Consider the following 24192-nt stretch of genomic DNA (forward strand, 5'->3'; position numbering starts at 1 on the left):
ACCTTTACTGACATAGAAGTAATTGAAACCATATGTTCATCTTCCATAAAAATAACATACAAACAAACTAGTAGAAGTTCATCTTCCATATATTTCTGTATCAACACTCTAGAGCCGGATTAATCACATAGAATTTTGAGACGTTTGTTTTAGGACAATAACAATGAACAAACAAACTAGTACAGTAAAAGTTTTCAGGACTCAGCAGTCAGTGCCCGCGTAGTAGAGGTCAAGCATCATATGTCCTCCCAAATTTGATTGATTGACCCTATAAGTTCCGACCTTCTTTTTTAGTGAGAGAAATTCCTTATATCATTAAAAAAGTAACTTTACTAAACAAGTAAACATTCATTCATGCAATTCAGAGCTCAAACAGAGCTGAGAGACAAGCCAACAGCACTAGCAAAAAATGAACGGCCACAGCATGGTCATGCACGAGCAGGCCACCTATCATCTCCCCTAACGGCATGTTACTCTGTCACAAGTTGTGAATGGTATGTCACTTAGCTAAGGAAAAAGGTCGCTTTGTCCCCCCGAAACAAAAATGAAGCCTATGCACCCCTTGAACACCATTACAAGCGCAGTCCCCACAAAACCGATGGAAGAAACTAGCTAGCAATGGCTGCCAGGTGGCCCCACATACCGAGTATAATCATGGACCCACGTGTCAGTAATTGTCTACAGCAAGAATAATATTATCCTAGCTATTTAAACAAAGCCCCAACAAGTTTAACTTTAACACACATCTACGCGGGAATGATGTCAACCTAATCACTTTTAACTTTTTTTTTGTGCGAGGACTAATCACTTTTCACTCGAGGATCAGCAAAAACACAATCGTGCTAACCTTTCTCTCCTATGCCTCTCATGTATCTGATAAGTGAGCTGAATCCAGCACCACAAAGGCAATGATCCAATGGTGCACTCCCAGCTGCTCGTCAGCTCATGGTTTGTACCCTAAAAAATGGATAAAGTGTATGCTCTGCTGATGAAGGCAGTGCAGGCAAAAGGGGCCTGGAGACAAACTTTTGCAGCATATTGGTAAACAAGGACAGACAGTGGAACAGAAGTAGGCAACTAGGCACCCACTAGGTACTAGTTTTAGTACCCTTGAAAAATCAAATGCTTGTTAATTATTAGGTCGTGCTAGAAAAAATTCTGATCTCCAGAACATTGCTAACTGGAATGCATGTATGAACTTTAACGAAACCTTTTTCCAATCCTAGATTGGGAATAAGTTCAGTGTGGCATCTGTTTTTGTAGGTTCATGGGAAAATTTTTATATACTTCTGGAGAAGTCCTGGATCCCTTGCAAAGTCGTCGACTGTATTGTTTGCCTATGGATAAACTGGCACATACAATTCGTTCAGTTGCTTCCTCCAGGTCTTCATAACTGTGACAGACCCGTCAAGTTAAAATGCTTAATTAAGCATAACCATTATTATTTGGCGCATTAGCTTAATTAAATATAACTTTACAGGCTGTTTCTAACCCACAGGCCGACCGAAACACACCAGAAGTCTCGCACGAAGGCGAGTGCAGAAGGTACCGGCATGAAGCATGATAAAATATTACAAAAATAGTAAATAAAATTAAGGCTTTTACAAAACAGCTTCAAATTTAAAACTTACGAAAGAAAAGATAGCAGCGGAAAATGATCTAACTTACAGAGCATTTTTACTAGAGAATAAATAAAACAAACTAAATAAATCGAGAACTACCGAGACGTGAAGACAAGACGCCACATCGAGCCCACCGATATGACACCTAGTTAGCTCCTAAACCTGAAATAGGGTAAACAACAAACCCCGAACAACTAATACTCAGCAAGACTTACCCGACCAGTGGGTATAACTTAGTCCGCATACCTAGACATGCAAGACCTTTGACTGGTGGTTATTTTGTAGAAAACAGCGACTAAAGTGAGTCCTTAATTTCCATATTTTAGCTCCAGATTCTATACAAATTAACCCTAATTCAATATTTGCATAAACAAACTATAGCAAATATGGTGGTGCAATCAAGAATAATTCAATATGTTCAACATTATATATATACATATACATATATATACATATACATATATATACATATACATATATATATATATAACTCACATTCTAACATTTTGCTACGATGCAGCAAAGAGATCAAGACCCTCATAACCGCGAGACACGGCGAATCGATTCAATTTAACCTTGCAAGGTGGACCTAACCAACACGGCACGTATAAGCCCCGTCGGACCACACGCACCAACCATTCCCCTCCCCGCCTCGAACTACAGGACCGCCCCACCATCATATGATCAGCCGAGCTCAACATGAGACCACCAAAAGTAATACATGCATCCCCATTTCTCTGCGACTACTCGACTACCCCAGGAGGTGAGATGGTGTCATGTACTTTCGAAGCAAGGCAGTACTAGGCTTACCGGTTTCGACTACCTCCTACTCCTGGCATGCGGTTAGTACAATTCAATCCCCGATCAGCACTACCGACAACGGCCGGCCCTTAATCGACACAGACGGGAATAAGACAACCAGGAACCCTGTCATGCTGCTATACCTATATATCATCACCATTCCCGTCTGGTCTTCAATTTCCATATCAACTTCAATATCTCATGTACTGGAATATAAATATATCCTAATTCTCGCGAGTAACAGGAAATTACTCGACTTTTAAATATCCTATATCTTGCGAGTGACAAGAAATCACTCGGCTTCTACCGAGAATTATTAAGCATAATATTTCTATCGTCCTATACATACTAGTATAAACTCAAGGAAACCTAGGGATCATGCAACTAGGGTTCCAAACAATTCCTAAATCTAATGCACAAGTAATAGAGACATATATAGGCGTCATAATTTGAAATAATAGGACATGCACCGGGGCTTGCCTAGGGTAACACTAAGTCAGTGTTAATGATATTAAGGCCTTGGGCCCTTCCGACCTTGGGCCGGGTCTTTGGTTGCTTCAGCGGGTCCTTCCATCTTCTGGCGATATCCATCGAACACCATCTTGTGGGTCGACTCCAACACCGCGTGCTTCACGTCCACACGTGTACCTCTAGCGCACCTAAATGAGGCGCAATAATGCATATGCATGAATATATATGAAATGCCAATTAATGCACATGCATATGACACAAATTAGTGTAGCTAAAATTCCCTACTTACAAAAGAACCATACTAAAAAATGAACTAGTTGGCGGACTGTCCGCTATGTAGCAGCGGACTATCCTCAACTCAAACTTGCCGACCTACCAGACCTACCCCCGACTCTGGATAAACTTACAACTATACGGCGGACGGTCCGCGATCCAGTAGCGGACTGTCCGCAGTACACCTCTGCCAACTCGCCAGAACCTACAACGTCTCTGGATGAATTTCTAGACTGGCTGGCGGACTGTCTGCGCCTCAGTAGCGGACTGTCCGCAACACACCTATGCCAATCCACCAGAGACAACGACGTCTCTGGACGAATTTCTAATCCTAACGGCGGACCGTCCGGCCCCCCTTGGCGGACCGTCCGCAGTTCACTCTGCCCAACCACCAGAGACGACAACATCTCTGGACAAAATCCTAGACTCTACGGAGGACTGTCCGCTCTCCAAAAGCGGACCGTCCGCAGTTCAACCCTGCGGAACCCACCAGAGACAACATCGTCTCTGGACAAAGTTCGAACTCTACGTTGGACTGTCCGCTCTCCAATAGTGGACCATCCGCAGTTCAATCCTACGAAAACACCAGAGACAACATCCTCTCTGGACAACTTCTAACTTGACCTGCGGACTGTCCGGCCCTCCTAGGTGGACCGTCCGTGATTCACTTTTGCAGACCACCCGACAGGCGGCAGTAAGCACGGCGGCGGCGGTGACGGCGGTTCACCGGCGCCGGCGGCGCACAATGGGAGGGGGAAAAAGGCCAGGGGGCCCAAGTGACTCACCACGATTCCATTCCCGCGGTCGGTTCGAGTGGAGGATGACCGGAGAAGCGGATCGACGGTGGAGCAAAGCTTCAAGCGGCTCCAATGGTGACCGGCGGTGGCGGGGGCGATTCCGGCCGGGAGAAGCTGGGCTGGGGGTTGGGGAAGGTGGAGGAGGTGCTGGGGAAGGTGCTCGCGCGAGGAATCGAAGTATGGTGGCCGGATGAGGGAGATCGACGGAAGGAGGCGACGGCGGCGCGAGCAGACGAGCTCCGCTCGTCTCTGGTCGAGGTGGGAATGAGGAAGGAGGAGATGACGACCGGGCCCACATCCAGCTAAATATCTGGGCGTTACTCTGGCGGACCGTCCGCCGATCCCTAACGAACCGTCCACAATTTTTCCTGGGTGTTACAATAACACTGCTGCACAAAAATGGGATAAGCATTTGAAATACATATGCGAGTTATTAGGTATATCATGATTGACATAGAAATCGATCGAATCATCTGTTCCTTCAACCAAGAAAAAGTATTTCTAATTTCCATGTCCAATCGTGGATCCTGGAATTTCTACAATAAATTAGGTAGCCATCTAAGCACATCTAGTTCCCTATACACGAGTAGAAGTACTGGAATGATAAATACCTTGAGCGGGTAGAAGTAAGAAATATGCAAATTTAAAAAATATTAGGAAATTAAATGAGTGAGTTTATGCTTCACTATTTGGATTATAAAGGACTACAGAGATAGCTTAAACAAAAAAGACACATTAATTTACTTATCATCAGTTCCTCGACAAATTTTGATCTCTCATGATCAAATGGTCAACCAAAACTCATCCAATTGAATTAATATGGATTTCAAAGCATAGAAAAAGAATTTTACTGAAACAATGTTGGTGTCCCAGGTCCTCTGTGATTTGTTTTAATTACTTTCAATATACCTTGAACTAAATAAAAGTCTCCGCTTGCTGGAAATGTCACTGCAAAAAGAGATGTCTTCACTGCTCGCACAAATGGTCCTATGCATATTGATCCATCGTATTTGAAAATCTAGCGTTGGCGAGTATGCATAAATAAATTTTTGCTATGATATTTCATGGTCCAGGGAATTTTTCAATGGCACATTCCACTAGGACCGGGCATAATTAACCGAGGACCGACGACCGAACCGAAAAGACCAGGACCGAGACTGAAAAGACCGAGACCGAAATGTTTGGTCAGCAGTTCGGTCCTGGCCTCTAGGTAACCGAACTTTCTACGGTTAGTTCGGTCTTTGGGTTCGGTTAACCGACTAATTGAACTATGTATAAGACCCATTACATAGCCCAAAAACAGCTCAACCCAACAGAAGTGTTAACCCTAGATATAAACAACTGTAATTCTGTGTTGGTCTTTTCATCTGCTATGTACTACTTGCAATTTGCGCTTTGAAAGAGGCAAAATGTTGTCAAAATTTCTAATTAATTCTGCTATCACATGCCTTTTTTTATTGGTTCCTGCAGTGGTCGGTTAGTTCGGTCATGACCAAGACCGAACCGAACTAACTGAGACCGAAATGTCTCGGTCCTGTGTTTTAGAAAAAAAACTGATCGGTCCCAAGTTTCTGAAGACAACTTTGAAAAAGACCGATGAACCAAACCGATAGGTTCGGTCTGACCTATTGCCCACCCCTACATTCCACATATAAAAACTCAAGTTTATCCACCACCATACGTACTAGTTTCATTGCCTTGAAAAAATCAACTGCTTGTTAAATTAGGTGCTAGAAAAAATAGATATGAATAAGCTCAGTCTACTTATAAATAATTTTATTCATCATCTATGCACCATTCCTACGATGGTATCTATCCATAAATCTACCTGAGACTTGGTAGTGAAAGGAAGAATAAACAGATTGTCAAAAGGCACTATACTATTGTTATTGTAATCGACTCCCCAATGAGAGGAGAGTTGCTAGAATTTGCAAGGATTTGACTATGCTATTTAAGTTCATGGAGACATTTTTTATATGCTACTACAATAATGGTCCCAGAGATCCCTTGCAAAACTAGTTCACCCTCCATTATATTGTGCTGGTGTCCTTATAAGCTCGACTTCTGCTTAATGCTTTCATTAAAAGCAGAGTGATCCTTCGCTTGCTGAAAGAAAGATTCCAGTCCGAATGCCATTGCAAAATCATTGTCCTTTTATGTGTCCCTACTTTTGCTAATGGTTGCATTAATTATTTTATTTCACTCGCGTATTTGCAAGCACGGCATTTTACATGAACATCGATTTTTGCATGAAATTTCTTATGGTAATAGGGGAAAAAATCATTTATTCGTTCATCCACCATACCGCTGGTAATAATTTCATTTGTTAATCAAGCTGTGCTAGAAAAATCTGGATAGAGAATAAGTTCAGTTTGACATCTGTTTCCCCATGAGATCATTCTCATCCAACATACATGCCCAATTGTCGAGGTATCTATCTGTACATATACGCAAGACTTGGTAATGGAAGGAAGAATAATCATAGTGTCAAAGGGCACAACACTAGTGTAATCAGGCCTCCAATAAGAGGGGAGTATTCCGAGAATTTGCAAGGATTTGACTATCCTACCAGCTTGTACTCGGCACTTCAGCAGAAACTAACCTGGTGCAATGCACTAACCTAAAGGCTAGATGCTCAGGTGCAAGAAACTAGTTAACTTACAGCAGAAGCAGCTTAGAACAAATAGTCCTACTACTCTTTATTTCGTACCCCCTAAGAAATTTCTGCGCGCGAAAAGCTTGATTCGGAATGCCAATTGGACCTGAATGGATACATTTGGGGATATGCTACTGGGAGAGAACCTTCCTCCAACGCCCTCTTGTATGAAAAAAAAAGATTATTAGCAAGATTTCGGTGATGCAGAATACCAAGATGGACATGAATGAATTCATTTGGGGATATACAATTAGAACAGAACCTTCCTCCAATGCCCCTATTGTAGGAAAAATATATGGATATTAGCAAGAGTACGTAAGCAATCGTACAAAGGTCACCCCAAAAAATTATGAAAAGCATTCATCAAATTGCATTTTAGTATAATTGTTAAGCACTATGATGCATTGTTTAATAGGAAGAAATCAACCTGAAATCAACGTATCATGGTACTTAAAGTCCAAGGTTGTTTAAGAAATAATAGTTTAAATTGCACAAGGAAGAATAGTTTAAATTGCACAAGTTGCTTGGGACTTCCCCAGGTTCAGAGATACGAAAGAGGACTACTTTTACGAGGATGCCCTTTAACCATGGTGAGTGAATGTGTTACCTTAATTTTGTCTTCCAACATCTTATATGTGCATCTGAAACTTTATGTGGCAGTCACACATTACTCTTGAGGAGCTCGAAGTTGAACGTGATGGAAGTGTCAAAACGTGTTTAGTAGTCATTAGCAGCATGGAAAAAACAATTTGAAGAATGAGCAGACCCAAATTGTGTTGAATGGTCTTTCTGGCGAGTGGCGACAGGGGACAATCGCAGTTGGCCGTTTTGGTGCTTTTGAAGACTACGGCAGGTACTGATCACAGCAAAAACTTGCATGGAAACAACTGGTCGCATCTGTTAGACTGACTAGATTATTCAAAACCACAAGATGTTGAAGAACAATATTCCAACAACGCACTGGAAAAGCTCCAAGATTGATGGATATCCATAGAGCAAAAGAAAAATACAAACCAGCCACACAGAACTGTAGATATTCTCCTCTTGCACATTTTTTCTTTCTTCATTTTCCTGTAAATATATAATTATGGACTCCTTTCACATTTTATACTTTCAATATATAACTGCAGGATCCTTTCCAGTTTCCACTGTTCCTGTTCCCACTAAAATATTGAAGAAAAACATTTTTTTTTCTTTTATACTCGGACCAGAAAAGGGAGTGTTTCATAAGTTCTAAAATTGTAGGACCACTACTGAACATTTGCGATGGCCTTTTCAGTTCTCAGGGCGACTGGTTATCACTTCAGTTTGTTGCTTGTTCTAGATTTACAACATATGTTACAGATCACCATATACCACACAGGTACTAGCTACTATGGGTGCGTTTGGTTAGCTGCATTAGACCCTAGCCAGGCTTCAGTAATACAGATTGGACCTGTTTGGATGCCTGCACAGCCATTTAGCCAGGCTAGCAATGCAAAAAAGGCCCGCTGGCCTGGCTTAGCTAGTACGCGAAATTCGGCTGCACTAGGCACTAGCTAAGCCAGGCTCCGTCTGCGCCACCCGTGAAATCCACTCACCTCCCTTGTCAGTCACTGCCGCAGCCTTTCCCTCACCTCCGCGGCTCCGCCCACTGCATCCCTTTCATCTCTGCCTCCGGCCTCCGGCGAGCGCACGCGTCCATCGGAGCACCCACACGGATCCACGCCAGACCTCGGTGCTCCTGCACGCATGGCCAGTCACATGATGGATGCGCTCCTGGCAAGTCGGAGCTCGCCGGCCCCGCAAAGCTCGCCTGCGTGACCAGTGGCGATGCATAGCCCACGACGGCCTTCAGCGCGCTGCAGGCTCAGGCCCCATGGCGGCCGGTTGCCCCAGCCTTAGCTGAACTTAGATGAGGTAATGGTGACACAAAGAAATTCCATGAATCAGAACTTCAAATCACCTTTCTCTTTCCTAATTCGATCTGATTCATGGGCGATGCACCTCAAGATCTTGCCGGGGAAATAAACGGTCAACATTACTTGGTGATTTGTTTGATTTGATTTTGATCTTCAAGAGAATGGCAATCGGAAGCCCTTTTCCCCCCTTTTTTTCTTGTTTATTCATATTCCTTTTCTGCTTCCCAGACTACACCGCCAGAGAGCCCATAGCATGCTTGCAGTGTGCTCGTTCACCACCGGTGCCTCCTCCTTCGCCCATTAGATGGACTGTTGCTGGAGTTGGCGGCCATTGGACCGGCGAGCCTGACTGCTGTGGCACAGTGGCAGTGTGGTACTTGTGGAAGGAGTGCTGTAAGCTTACCCTTGAAAAGAGAAGGTGATTTTACCCAGAGCAATGCGTACCCTTGAAAAGAGAAGGTGATTTTACCCAGAGCAATGCGTGCAACCAAACAAGAACGATTCTATACAAACTTAGCAGATACATGCAACCAAACATGATGTAGTTGTATTGCACTAGCCTGGCTTGTGCTAGCCTGGCTTACGATCTAAGCCTGACCAAACTAGTACATGAACCAAACAGACCCTATGTTAACATCACAGTACAGTATGAATCAACAAAAAATTGATCAGTATATCCATCCAAAGAATTAATTGCAAATTAATAAGGTAAAAACAACAAAAGTGAAACCTCACGATCCCCGCGACGGGTCTCCGCTCCGCTCCGTCGGAAGTTGGCTTTTTTCTTGTACAATGAATTTGGATCACAATATAACATATTCTACCTTAAGACAAATTATTTCTTATAACATATATCAAATCATCACTTAAACACAACAAAAGAACAGAACTTCTGGTGCCAAATAGCCTCTTGGACTTAGCTGTCAAACCAACTAAGCTTTAGCAAAACTCAAACTTAGCTATAAAAACTGGTTTAGTCATCATATCAGCTGGATTATCATGAGTACTGCTCTTGCATACTTTCAATTTACCTTGTGAAATCACATCACGAACATAATGATACTTGACATCAATATGCTTAGTACTCTCATGGAACATCTGATCTTTGGTGAGACAAATAGCACTTTGACTGTTACAGAATAGATCAATGCAAGAATCAACTCCACACAACTCAGCAAACAAACCTTTCAGCCAAACTGACTATTTGCACGCTTCAGTAATAGCCATATATTCTGCTTCTGTGGCAGACATAGCAGCAACAGACTACAAAGTAACCTTCCAATTCACAGCACAACTGCCAACAGTGAACACATATCCTGTGAGTGACCTGCGCCTATCCAAATCAAGAGCATAGTCTGAATCCACATAACCAATAAGTTCCTGACCAGTTCTCCCAAACTTCAAACAAGAATCTACTGTCCCTCTGAGGTACCTAAAAATCCACTGAACTGTCTTCTAGTGTTCTTTACCAAGATTAGACATGTATCTGCTAACCAAACAAATAACATATGATAAATCTGGGCGAGAGCAAATCATGACATACATCAAAAAACCAACAGCACTAGAATATGAGACTTTTGGCATGTATTCAATGTCATCATCAGAACTAGGACACCGAGCGATTGACAATTTAAAGTAAGGTGCAATAGGAGTATTAACTGACTTTGAATCATGCATATTGAAACGATGAAGAATCTTTTTAATGTAATTATGCTAACTAAGAAATAACAAACCAGATTTTCTGTCTCTAGTAATCTCCATACCTAGAATTTTCTTAGCAGCACCAAGATCCTTCATGTCAAACTCACTATTCAACAATTTCTTCAATGTAGTGATTTCTATTCTGCTCTTGGCAGCAATAAACATGTTATTTCTACGGTCCGGCCCAAGCCTCTTGGCGACGGACCTCCGCTCTGCTTTGTCGGAAGTTGATCTTTTTTCTTATACAATAAATTTAGATCACACTTTGTCGGAAATTGATCTTTTTTCTTATACAATAAATTTAGATCACAATATAATAGGTTGGTCACTGGCCGGCAGCCGCCTCGCTCCCCGCCTCTCCTTGCGTCCTTGGCCCGCCGGTCGGCTGCCTTCTCCGGTGGGCTTCGGCCGTGTGCACGCACAGTCGCAGACTCGCAGTGGATCACTCCACGTCTCCACCTGACTCCGCGAGCGTATTTATAGGTGCGCTTCGCGGGAAGTCAGCGGGGGCGGGGGCGGGGGCGGGGGGCGTTGACACGATCGGCGTGGGTAAAATACGGGGAGAGGATTGACCTCCCTTCAATTCTCCGGGCAGATAGCTCTTACAAAGTTGAGGCGAGACCCGGGCACGGGAGGGCACTAGCGCGCTGGCTAAGTCAGACGACACATTTATTTGTGGATCGTTGGCGGTGGTCGAACTCGAAACGGGTCGGTGCCACGATCTCGTGTCCTCGGGACGGCGAGTCCCGTCACTGTCATGTGGGTCACGAACTCACACTCACTCACGGTCAAAGTTTTTTTTTTTTGAAGTAAGCCAGGAGCGCCGGCTCGAACCGCTCACCTGACCATCACGGTCAAAGTTCCACTGGCCGGTCAGGCGCTCCCCGCAGTTGAATGGTCCTCCTCCACGGACCCACCTCTCCCCCTTCCGGAGCCTGGAGGCCTTGCCGGGCTCCGCGGCCGACCAGTCACTGTGCCTGTGCGAGCGACCCGCACCCGCATGGGCGCCAAAGCGCAGCGGAGACGTGCAGCAAAGTCGCGCGGGCCTCGCATCGGACGATTTACCGGGGCGGATTTATTTGCCTGACGGCTCAACGGAGAGTCAAGACGGTGGGTTTCTACACTAACGGTGTGTTTAGTTAGTGAAAAAGATTGGATTTTGATACTATATCATATTTCATCGTTACTTGATAAATAATATCTAATTATGGATTAATTAGGATTAAAAGATTCAGCTCGTGCTAATCAGTAAGACTGTGTAATTAGTTATTTTTTCAACTGTATTTAATGCTCGATATATGTGTCCAAAAATTCGATTTGACAGATACTGTGCAAAAATTGTTTGAACAGAGCCCAAGTAGATCGACTTCCGCGCCACCACCGACCTCCGCATCGGCGAGATCCCGACCGCGCCCTGCTCGACCCGCACTACTGCCCGCCCGAGCTATACGTCCTCCCCGAGGAGACGCCGCCCGAGCCCAATTTCTTGTTCATCTAGAAATTATATTAATCATGCCACCCGATAGAATCTTCCCTACTAGCTAGTACTCCGTATATTATTGCACCATCGTAATTTCTTTCTTGCATTCTAACTCAAAGTTTTACATAATAACTACTTGATTTTTATGGTTTAGCCCTCAAAACGATCTCTATTTGAGTTGACCTATTGGCAATTTTTTATAAAAAAGCTCATATTGACCTGCTCAGAGTTGAAAAGAGGGTCATAGAGTCAGGCAAAAGTCACACAGACACACGTGGATCAGAAGTACTAGTAGTATTAGTAGGGGCAGGAGCGGACCGTCAAACAGAGTGGCCAAGAGAAGATTACCCAAACACAAAATTTTTAGCCTATATAAATAGAAACAAAGAAAACCAGCAAGGATTGTTCCGTCCTGACCGCCGCGACGCTGCCTTCACGCTCTTTCGAGCACATCGCCCTCAACCTCATGCAGGGTGGCTGCAACACGACATGCACCCCTCAATGTGGGGATGAGTCACCCCTCAACCAAGGTTCTAAATAGCCGGCTATAGCCACCGTTATAGCCTGCTATAGTCTTTGGGAGAGGAGAAAATTAGGATATCTATCTCTCAGCTCTAAATGGCTAAATCAGCTAATAGCCGGCTATATCCCACTATAGCTACTATATCATAGATTATTTAGCCAGCTAAATCATATAATTAGTCTTTATTTATTATTAGTTTAGTAATAAACTTCACCATTTACAAAACTTAGTATTTCATCAATGCTGTAACGAGAGAAATGTAGCCCAAGATGTACTTCAGTCAATGAAATTTTCTTGATTTCATATTTATATACAAAATTACTCATAGATTTATGTACGGTATTAAAATAGAAATGCATAATTATGAGAAATTTCTATAAGATTAGAGAGCATGCATGAACCATGGTTACCATGTTTCATGGCAACATATGGAATACTCTAGAAATTAGATATTTGTATGATTAGATAAGCATGGGGAAAATTATAAAATTAGATATTTTATAAAGCATTGTGTCAAAGATGGACACATGACAAAACCATATGAGCCATAGAGTTCTATAAATATGGTGCTCCCCTCCCCCTCTTGCCATACCATGGCATAAGAGGTCATGACAATATTGTCATGTAGTGTAGTAGTATCATGGTAGGGGAGCGATATAATGAGTACAAGAGTATTTTATTGTACTAAGTTATCGTGAATAAAGAGTTAATTTCCCATATAGAGTTGGTCTCTCGTATTAGTGCCTAGATGAAAGTGGTAGGGGCGCCGATTTCTCAACACATGGTATTTACAGAACCGCTAAATGAGTTAGCTATGCTATGGCCCGCTATATTCTTTCTTAGCCTCTACAAACACCAACCGCTAAATGCTTTAGCCCGCTATTTTAAACACTGCCCTCAACACGATTATCCGTGACAATCTGATCAACTAACGCTGTCTTCGTTTCAAGAAAAACAGTGCAGTCAATAGACAGAAAAACACTAGAGCAAGAATGCAAATACTCAGTATCACTCAAAACACCACGCTGAGGCATCATATTGTTCGTTGAGCATCCGTGCACCGATCGACCCTATTTATACACCCCGCACGATACCACGCCGGAGCCGAGCCCTAGCAGCAGTAGCAGCGCGGTACCTTGGATGTCTTTTGCATGCCATAGACTTGACATAGACTGCGCCACACCGCCGTACCATTTTTCGTCACTTTGTGCTGGTCGCCATGCATTCACGTCGCCATGCAGACAAAGCAAAGCAAAAGCAGACACTCGAAAATGCGGAACGTGAGCTGCAGATCAGTTCCAAATTGCTGCCGTCCTACTGAAACCATCTATGAAAGGTAGAACATGCAGTTAGTATGCTAAGGGTAGGAGGTAGCTAGACAAATGAAATGTCACGGTCTTGATTGCTAGAACAACGAGCATAACCAACCATGACATTGCATATACCTACACAGAAAAATGACATGAGAATACCAGTGAATGTACATATTATAAAAAGAAAGAAATCAGATTGTGTTAGACAAGTCACCGTAATGCTTCTCTTGTCAAGTGCTACTACTATGTTCAGATGGTAGACAAATGCCATACTGGTAGATCAAGAAACGAAGCGAAATGATGATTTCCAACAGAAGGGCTCGGATGCTAGTCTTCCTGAGGTGATCCTGCTCACTTATCCACCAATCTTACCAGCTTTCTTCCATAGACATGCAGATACCCCCTCGGTTGCCCATCCACTTCCTCCAATCAGTCCAGTCGTCAACCGTCTTCTGCCATTCAAAGCATGATGGATTGAAGATAAATGGCGTGATGAGCCATGAAGCAACTAGGAACCATATGGAGCAGGTAACAAATGGGTATAGGTTCGACCTGTGGTAGGAACTTCCAGACTCGATCTACAACCAGAAGTATCAACAGTTCCAGCCCTTTAACAAAGTGGCTACGGGAGTACATGAGGTAATTTCCAGAAAACTTAGCATGGTACACAACAAATCCACGGCCTGTAGGTCTGTATTTTGCACCACCATGAAGTATTGTTCTCCCTTAGTGGTGGGTTTTGGTTCCAAGCTGAAATGTGAAGAACATAGAGGCCAGTTGAAGCTGCATGATTACAAACTCTCCTAATGCTATGTGGAACCCTTTCTCCAAGGCAACTTCCATGACCATAGGGAAGACAAGCAGGAAACCTAGCAGGCAAATAGACTGCGAAGCCAGTGCATCTTCAAGAGCCTTGACATTCTGCTGATTTTGTGGATCCATCAGAATAAATTTTTCCAGACCACTCATAACAAGATAGAGTCTTCCATATAAAAACACATAGACAGTAAGCACAGTAACCTGAAACAAGGAACAATGGATCAGTATCATAAAACAAGCAGGGTGGAACACAACATTTAGATACCAAGTTTAAACTATCTCAGTCACAACACTTTGATTTTGAGTATAACTGTATAAGGACACCAAAGCACTCTACCTTTGTTGATAATAAAAGAAATACTCAAAGAAAGTAAGGAACCAATTTGAACATTTGTTTCTCTTTCAATTGTTAGCATGGATTGCTTGACAAATAGAGAAAACTGGTGATGAGGAAGATTTATCTCCACTTGTGACTGTGGATGCATTTTCAAGTGGCCAGGGTAACTCAGAATAATATTTCCTTCATTAAATTTTGCAAATAAATTCTGCAGTTTAGGTTTTCTTCAAGTCCAGTAAAACTCTTGCTACCTTTTGCATACCAGGAAGAATTTATTAGTGTAATCATTGACCATAAAGTTATGGAGATCTTTAGTTATTATTGTAGTTTCTTACCATGCTACTGAAATAAAACCCAACTGTAATAAAATAGAAAGATAGCATTCTGTAGAAGTCAAATCTGCGTCCCAGGCGATAGATGTCATGGCTCAATGTTTGTTCACCATTTCCATTGGCCACCTTAGCTTCGAAGCTAGAAATCTGATTCATCCCCAGATCACGCCCCTTACTGACTTGCATGTATTCGTGATGTGTAACATTTCCTCCCCTCATTGTTGAATTAAAACCTAAGAATATCAAATTCTTTAAGTGCTGAGAAATTAAGGGACAAGTGCATGTTGTTTTTAGAGGATGCAGGTACCTGAAAAGATATCTTCACTCAGATTCAGAGTCTTTGAAGCTTTACTTATCCCTCCTCTAGTGATATGGAAGAGTCTATCAAAAATATCTGGGTGGCCATAATGGAACCGAACCCTGCTTTCAAGCAACAATGAACAACAACGAAATAAAGCCTTGTCACAAATTCACAATAAGAGAGCAATAACATGACGGGAAGAAAACATGCACTTTGCACACACATGGGCAAACATAAAAAATACCATACCAGTCATTATACAAAAGCACGGAAAGAAATATTAAGCCTTATGATTTCCAGTTTCATCTTGAAATTCTTTTAATTATGTTTGTATAATCATCTTCCAGCAAGTTCCTCTCCACTGCTGCAAACACATAATCCCCTCCTGTAATCTCTAGAAACTAGATCCAACGCTCTCTGCTGTTTTAGTAGATTGGAACACCAAAGCAGTTCCATGTTATCCTGTACACTCCTTTGTTTCGCGCCCACCGAATCAAGGGATTGAAAGAACGACCCCAAACTAAAAAGAAAAAGGTTGAAAGAGCAAGACAACAGTTTTAAGGGCTGTGCTGACATCAGTACAGCAGCTTATACACTATTCAACTTACTCCCTCCAGAGTGGACCTGCAGTAGCCTTTTACCTTTAGGCCAATGGCTCTTGGCCACAGTGACAAATGTTTAAAATTATGCGAATTAAGGAGCGTTAGAGCTAAAATTTTGAGCAAATAAATTTATTAAATTGGATCCCCACATCATTATTTATTTATTTATAGTGCTATGATTTGTGCGTACTGTATTATTTATTTATAGTGCCATATGGGTCAAACTGGTCAGATTTGTGCTTACTGTATACTTCAGTTTACACAGCCCCATATAATTAACATATATCTATATGAAATTAAAGATAGATTTTCATACTTGAGAGGGTTTGCCAGAACTCTTTGCCCGAGAGTAACAAAACTTGTCTCTTGATTGGACATAAACCAAGCCAATGACGAAACACTAATACAGAAACACGGCAACGATATTAGCAATACATACTTTGAGTACAAATGGCATGAACAAGGCGCAACAAACAAATATTTAGGTATATGGGCATACCTTCCAGTAAATATGTGCTCGCGTAGGCCTAATATAGTGGGTTTCCTCTTCCCCTACTTTCTACTCTCAAACTCCGCCAGCACATTTCTCATTTTAAAGGCCTCTTCAATATAATTATCCTATGAGTAAAATAAAATATGTAACACGCACTTTATTGTTACAATTTGTAAAATGGAGTTGAAAACTAAACCTGATTCATATCAATGGCCTGAAGTGCTTCTCCCCTAGTGAAGATTATTATGGCGTGATTTTGGTTTTCAGGTTTCCCCTCTCCAATATCTGTTGGTTTGCCGGGAAGCTTTATGCGGTAGATTTCCTAAAACAAAATTTACAGTGCTAAGCATGAAAATGGAATAAGATTTAATCATGTGTACACAAAAATAAAACCTGAGCATTTAGTCACATAAGCCGGTGCACAATTTGATAATAAACTACTTAATACAAATATGACACACTATAAACTTTAGACAGAAGTGTGGATTTAGGAAAATATGCTTTTCTAGGAGTGTAACCTTTAGGAAGCATTACTGTTATGACACAGTCAACTCTTCTATACCACTATATGACTTCCTGTGTTATGCAGCAGTACGTGAAATCTCCAAATTCGGGATCTGAGAATTAGCTGAGTAGGGACCGGACTTATCTCCCCCCGCGTCGTCCCCCGCGTGGACGACTCAGGCGGGCGCAACCCTTGCGCCGCCGCCCCTCCCCTCCCTCCACCACCTCGCCGCCGCCGGAGACGGGCCGCGCGGAAGCTCGTGCGCGCCACCAAGGAAGGCGGCGGCGAGGCCTTTCGCCAGGAGGGTCGCGGGCGTCCGGTGCTCGCGCGGGGAGGGAGCTCGGCCGGCCATGGCGGGGTTGTCGCGGTGTGGCGCGGCGAGGCACGGCGGGGCTGCAGACGAGGAGCCGGGGAGGTGGATGGGGCAGGAGTTCGGCGGCAGCCTTCCCCCAGCAGCGGCGACGATGGGATCTGATGCAAGGCGGCGCCGCTGGGCTTCGTCAGCGCGGGAGGCTCGGGGCGCTAGATCTGCCACCCAGGTGGGCTGATCTTGTGCCCCCGAGCCTCGATCTGCGCGTGCTGGCGGTGCGGTGGCTGGCGTCCCCATGTGCTGTGGTGCGTGCCGATCGTGCTGTAGCTGCGGTGGATGGCTGGCGGCTCGACGTGCAGCGGCCGTGCGCACGGTGGCGGTGCGGCGAACGGCCGTGAAGGCGGAGGGGTGGTGGGGGAGGCCGGCGTGTTGCTCCCCTCTTTCCTCTTCCTGTGTTTGGCTGGAGCTTGCGGCTCCGCCATGGTGGTGGGGCCAGGGTGGTCTGGACTGCGCCGCGGGGCATCAAGGAGGTGCTGCGGGGCATGCCGGGCCACCACTCCGGCGTAGCCTTCATGGTGGCTTTGGAGAAGGTCCGTTTGTCACAAGTGTCGCCCGCTGGCTCACTGCCGCCGCTCATCGGCGTGGGGTGGGCTGTGTTTGTGCAACGGGTAGGAGTTTGCTCCGGGCGAAAGCCTTGGTGACGGCGCCCTCGGGCGTCGTTCTCCCCGTTGGGGGTGCCATTGTGGAGCCGCTCTACCTATGGCATGTGAGGTCTCTGGGTGAAAACCCTGTCCACTCGTGGACGAGCATCGGCGGCGCCATTGGCATCGCGCCCTTCATGGAGGCGTCGCTTCTTGAGATCGGGTTTGGCTTGCGGCAGTGTTGTGTTGCCAATGGTGAGGGAAGCCGGCCATGTGTGGTGGTGGCCTGTTGGGTGGTGGTGGCTCGTTCATGGCTGTGTTTGGAGTTGCTGAGGGCTCATGGTTGCTGTTAGATTTGGGTCAGCGTTTGTGGTGCGGTGGTGATCCCGGTGGTGGCAAGGTTAATCTTTAAACCATGGCGGCTTAGCAAGTCTTGGCGAAGCAGTGTCCAGCGGCGGAGTGTTGCTTTAAGGTGGTTTTGCTTCTGTGTTGTGAGGCGGTGGATGCGGCGAGGCCCCCACGCGGTTGAGATGTCTTCGAGGGTCAAGATTTGGTTTTGCTTCGCGGTGGCGGCTGGGAGATCGACGACTATGTGCGTGCGGCATGAGGAGGACAATGCCATGATGGAGGAGCTGTGGTTTCTATCCAAGCTTGCAGCGGGCTGCTCTAGTTTTGGTGTGGAATAACGTTGAATGACGGCGCTTGCTTTGGTGGTCTCTTGTAGGTTCCTCTCCCAGGGTGTGGTGGTGTGGTGTCGTGTTGATTTTCGCTCGGTTTTTCCTATTTAACTATGGTTTGGTTTCGTTTCCCTTAATATGAGGCACCTTCTTCTTATATGATATGACAGTGCTCCTGCCTTTAATTTCAAAAAATCTCCAAATTCTATTCGACAAGTACCTCATCATACTTTTCGCCGCCTTTGACAAGAACAGCATAACATGTCTTCTCAGTTGTTCCATTTCCAGTTGGAGCTTCTACCTCATCAATGTAAGCAACACGCAGTGATGGGTTCCTGTGTAATTTACAAGTCAGATGGGTTGGAGCAAACTTACTATGTAAATTATAGGGCATTAGCTTCTGTACGTCCCATCACTAAAGCCTAATGTGGTAATTATAAAATTGCTCCTGTTCAAGTAATTCTGCTCGCATTTTAAAGAGCAATGCCGGATTCTAAACTTCCACACAATTGTCGTCCTAAGCAGGGGGCTGCATGAGTCTGAGCATTTAAACCGTGACTTGCAGGTACAATTTTGATAAGAACCCATGTTCACCTTTTTTTTTGAAAGAAACATGTTCACCTAAAATTAAAAGCATGGTCGGCAGCTCATTATCAAGCGCGCGGAGAAAGGAGCACAGTAAAATCAACAGAAGCCACATGCAAGTATGCAACATCGGCAAGTCCAATCCAATCTGAGGGAGTCCCCTCCTGTCCGCTCCACAATGGCCTTTCTTGGACAGGAGAGGTCAAAATGATCGCACATGGATCGGCATCCGGGTAGAGCCGCTGCGTCCCCTCTAAGGTGGGAACGTGGAAATAGTTATCCGAATTTTTTTTGCATCCGTATCTGTATCCGCACCTAATATGGATATCCGTATCCGTATTCGATTGTAATGTGGTATTAAAGTGGATATATCCGAATTCATTTTTCCTCATTTTTCTCTATTCGATTCCATATCTGTATTCGACAATATCCGCAACATCCGTATTGGAATAAGAATGAGCACATAGAAAACTATTAAAAATTATATATATAACTAATGATTAGTGATATATTAGTTTTAGTATTAATAATAATATATTTAGTGAAACTATTTAAGAGTGATCATGAATAAATGACATGTGCTACTAGGTTTAATATTACAAATGATATATAAAGATTAAGTTTAATTAATTTCAATTTAATTAACTATATTTTGATATGGATAATCATATTGATTTTAATTTATTTTGGTTTATCCACTTATTGATAAAATTATAAATATACTTTATTCCATTTATTCTTTATAACTATTGATATTTCCATTAAAATATTTATTTATTTGTATTTTATATCTTTATATTATTAACTATTTAAATATTTATGGATAAATATGTTTTGACGAGATATTTTTTTTCTTAACTACAACGATTACATACTTTAATCCTTATTGTATAATGACTTAACAATACATTCGAAATATGTTTATAATGAATAAAACAAACGAATATAACTATATTCCAAATCAAGTAAATATCCGAATCCGTATCCGAATTTGAGACATCTGTTTTATATCATATCCGACAACATCCGAATCCGTATCGGTATCTGAATTAAATTGTGATAAAAAATATCATATCCGATCCGATTCTAATCCATAGTCCCGTCGGCCCGACCGCGGCCTCCGGGCTACGGACGCCGCCCCCCGCTCCCTCCCCCCTCCCGGCGCGTGCGCTCTCGTGAGCTCGCCGTGCCCGCACACGTGCATATGTCATGTCATGTGCCCGCCCGCCCCGGCCGGCACATGCGCGGCTGCCGCCTCTGCCCAGCATCTCGGCGGCCGCGCCAGCGTTCGTTGGGGGAGGGCTCCTCGAAGGCCAGAAGGCTCGCGTGTCGCGCGCGTCGCGGGCCGTTCGGCAAGGCCAAGGCGACCGGGCGGCGAACCTAGTCGGCCGTGTAACATCTCAACACTAATTTTGCTATAAATCATGTCATCATATACATCATCATATAAATTTAAAATTAGATTTTGATTAATTTCACTATAGAGCTGCAATCATAAACATCCGCCCTGCAAATCAAAATGCTTATGCTCACACCGTGCCCAGAAGGCTTGACATCTCAAGACTTTTTTTTCTGCTTAATCATCTATCTGTAGCTATTAAGCATTTTTTAGCTCCAAACCGACGTAGCAGCCCTGCCTCCTCGACCCAGCGATCTTGACCCATGGGGCCCTGCCTCCTTGACCCGGCGATCTTGACCCATGGGGCGAGCGGCCGCGCTCCTCGCCTGCCTCCATGTCATGTCCTGCGTGCGTTTGGGGCTCGACCCGCGAGACGACCTCCTACAAGCCGCGCGCTTCTGCACCGACCGGGCCACTTGATAGTCCATGGCTCGAACCGCCGCCGGCCGTGCCAGGTGCCATTCTCTCTGGCCCCCACGCCGGACTCGCGCAGCGCATACAAAAAGTTAGTATGAAATATTCAAAATTATCATTAATATCTCTTAAACGAGAAAATCGTTGATTGATGTCAAATGATCTTGATTAACTCATGATGCAACTAATTCAGAAATAAAATAAAGTTTTCTAAGTGAATACTCCCTCTGTCCTAAAATGTAAGTCATTTTAGAGTTTTTAGAAAAGATTATGGTTTTGTAGAAAAGACTCTCCTACCCCTAATTATTAGGCATTGGAAATGTGCTAATTAAAGTAGCATGTTTTTTCCCATGCACCTCCCCCACATGTACCTCCCCGATATAGTTGCATGCTCAATAGAAAGACCCGAAAAGAATGCACAATTAATATGATTGGGTCCACTCTAAACCTAAAATGATATACATTTGAGAACAAATTTCAAACCTTAGAATGACCTACATTTTAGGATGGAGGAAGTAGGCAATAAACAATTCATTTTGAATACAATTAATGAATGAAAAATTTCAGGGACGTGAAAATTCAGTATGGCACATTGACACAAGTCAAGTTAGTCATGGTGCGGGACGCCGGTCTGCCCGTGAACTAGTACTGCGCCACACCGCCGTACTAGTTGCGTCACTTCGTGCCGGTCGCCATGCATCCAGGTTGCCCGAACCGGCAAGTCCTACCCTGGCGCCGCAGTGCTTTCTCAACGACCCTTTGCAGCTCCCATCGCGTCCGGCGCTGTCTATTTTCGTAATCCAACAGTCTCATTCATCGGGGGCGGAGCCAGCGTGGGGGCAGGAGGGCTCATGCCCCCCTAACCCTGAGAACTCCATTGGAAGCAAATATGAAGGAGGAGGAGGAGAAAAGGGAAAGGAGGAAGAAGAAGAGGGAGGAAGAAGAATGAGCCCCCCACGTGATGGGGCTGGCTTCGCCACGGTCATTCCTGCATTATTGCAAGACGACGACGCAGCAAGCAAGGTCGAACGCGTTCATGTATTATTGCAGCATGATGGCGCAGCAGGCAAGCTCGAACGCCTCCTGGACTGGGAGCACGCGATCCCCTATGCCCCACATGTGACAGGCCACAGCAACAAAGGCGTGCCATAATGCCACCGAGCGCGGGATTCACCATTTCAGGCTGCAGACACGCTGATCGGCTTACACACCAACGATGTAAGGCTTTCTTAGTGTACATCAGTATAGTAGAGGTCTAAAGCAGCAGGGCGAATCATAACCGATGAAACGTGCGAACATAACGTTTCATTGCACTATCAGCTCGATACGAAGACCGCGCGTGCATCCCTTTCCTTTTTCTTTGCAAGAGATAGCGTTTATTGCTGCAATGGCGACCGCCCTTAATTCCACCGGCACCCGCGGCGGTAGAGGGGACCGGTCGCACACTAGGGGGGCTGGCGAGGGCACACGGCTCGGCAATCCTGAGCCGCGCGTTCTGTGTGAATCAGAGAGGCTTTGGCGTTTGGGTCTTGCAGCAGTAGCAAACCTCACACTCATACTTTTACACAAATTCAACTTGCTCCCCCCGAGTAGGCGAGTACCAGTGACGAGTTGACGACCCAACCCAGTACCATGGATCAAACTCGTGTTGCCACACTACGGGAAAACCTGTATTTGCCGAGTGCCTAAAGGTTTGCTGAGTGCTTTTCATCGGGCACTCGGCAAACAAGTCATTTGCCGAGTGTTAAAAAATATACACTCGACAAAAAATAAGCACTCGGCAAAGAGCTTATTTGCCGAGTGTTTTATTTAGCACTCGGCAAACAAGCGAGTTTGCCGAGTGTTTTTTTTTTGCACTCGGCAAACAAGCGAGTTTGCCGAGTGTTTTTTTGGGCACTCGGCAAAGAAATAAAAAAAATTTCCTCTCCTAACCTCAAAATTTTTTCTAATCTCCACATACAACATTTAGTACTCCATGTTAAAATTTGGTATATTTTTGAATTTGTTTGCTATATCTAATTAATTAATTAATTACATTTCAAGCAATTTTTTGAATCAAGTCAAATTTGAACTAAAAGTGAATCAAATAATAGAATAAAATGAGTAGAAAAATATATTCATGTTATTTAGCTCAGTTTGAGGCCTTGCCCATGAAATGAAAAGAAATTTCGAACTTTTTGTTCATGAAACACGAGTACAAACTTGTGTCCGAATGGTTTTTAAAATCTAGAAAAAGGAAATGAAGTCTGAAAATCATGAGATTTGTCGTGATGGGATGGTATCACACATGGAGGTTGTGATAAAAAAAAGAGAAGATTTTGCACATTTTATCACGTAGGATGTTTACAAACCGAAGTATCTCACAAGAAGAATCGTAGCGTTCAGAAGGATTCGATAAGATTTGGAGTCAAAGAGATAGTCGAACTGTGGATTGTCTTCAAAACTTTTTGTATACACAATAGACATCATAGATTGGTTCATGTTAAATTTTGGTTATTTTTCGAATTTGTTTGGTAATTTTAATTTTTTCTGGCAATTCCCGGCGCGGCGCATCCCGGCGGCGCGGCCCGACGGCGCGACCACCTCCCTCCCAGCGCGGCGCATCCCGGCGGCGCGGCCCCTCCCTCCTGGCGGCGCATCCCGACGGAGCGACCACCTCCCTCCCAGCGGTGCATCCCGGCGGCGCGGGCACCTCCCTCCCGGTGGCGGATCCCGGCGGCGCGCGGGCTCGGTCCCCTCCTCCAGTGGCGGCGGCGCTCGGGTCCCGACACCCTTCCGGTGGCGGCGCTCGGGGCTGTAAGGATCACCGGGGTGTCCGACCCTAAAGGGGGAGGGGGTGAATAGGGTCGCTTAATCGCTTTTTAACCTAGGGCTCAATCTAATTGCATAAGATAAACCTAACACGTCCTACACATGCTAGTTATGACTAAGGTTTATCTATGCTACCTTCTACTTACCCTAAAAGACTTGCAACCTATAGCCAATTCTAATCAAACTAACTAGAAGAGTAAAGGTAAGTAAGAAAGAATAAATGCAGAAACGTAATGCGGTAAGTAAAGCGGTAAGGGAGAGGGTATGCAAACTCCCGTGAAGACACCAAGACACACGATTTAACATGGTTCGATTAGGACACCAAAGTCCCTCCCTACGTCCACGGCCACTTGTCCAACACGAACAATTGTGATGCCGAGTCTCTTCGCTTGATCACCGTCTTGCGTCGGCCACCAAGGCACCCGGCA

At 44.4% G+C, this 24192-nt stretch overlaps 1 pseudogene; it reads right to left on the bottom strand.

The window, feature by feature from the left end:
* Nucleotides 1-13567: 13567 nt before the first annotated feature.
* LOC120667730 lies at nucleotides 13568-23628 on the bottom strand (annotated as a pseudogene).
* Between the last annotated feature and the right edge of the window lie 564 nt (nucleotides 23629-24192).

Source organism: Panicum virgatum, chromosome 3N (assembly GCF_016808335.1).
Source record: "Panicum virgatum strain AP13 chromosome 3N, P.virgatum_v5, whole genome shotgun sequence".
NCBI lineage: Eukaryota > Viridiplantae > Streptophyta > Magnoliopsida > Poales > Poaceae > Panicum > Panicum virgatum.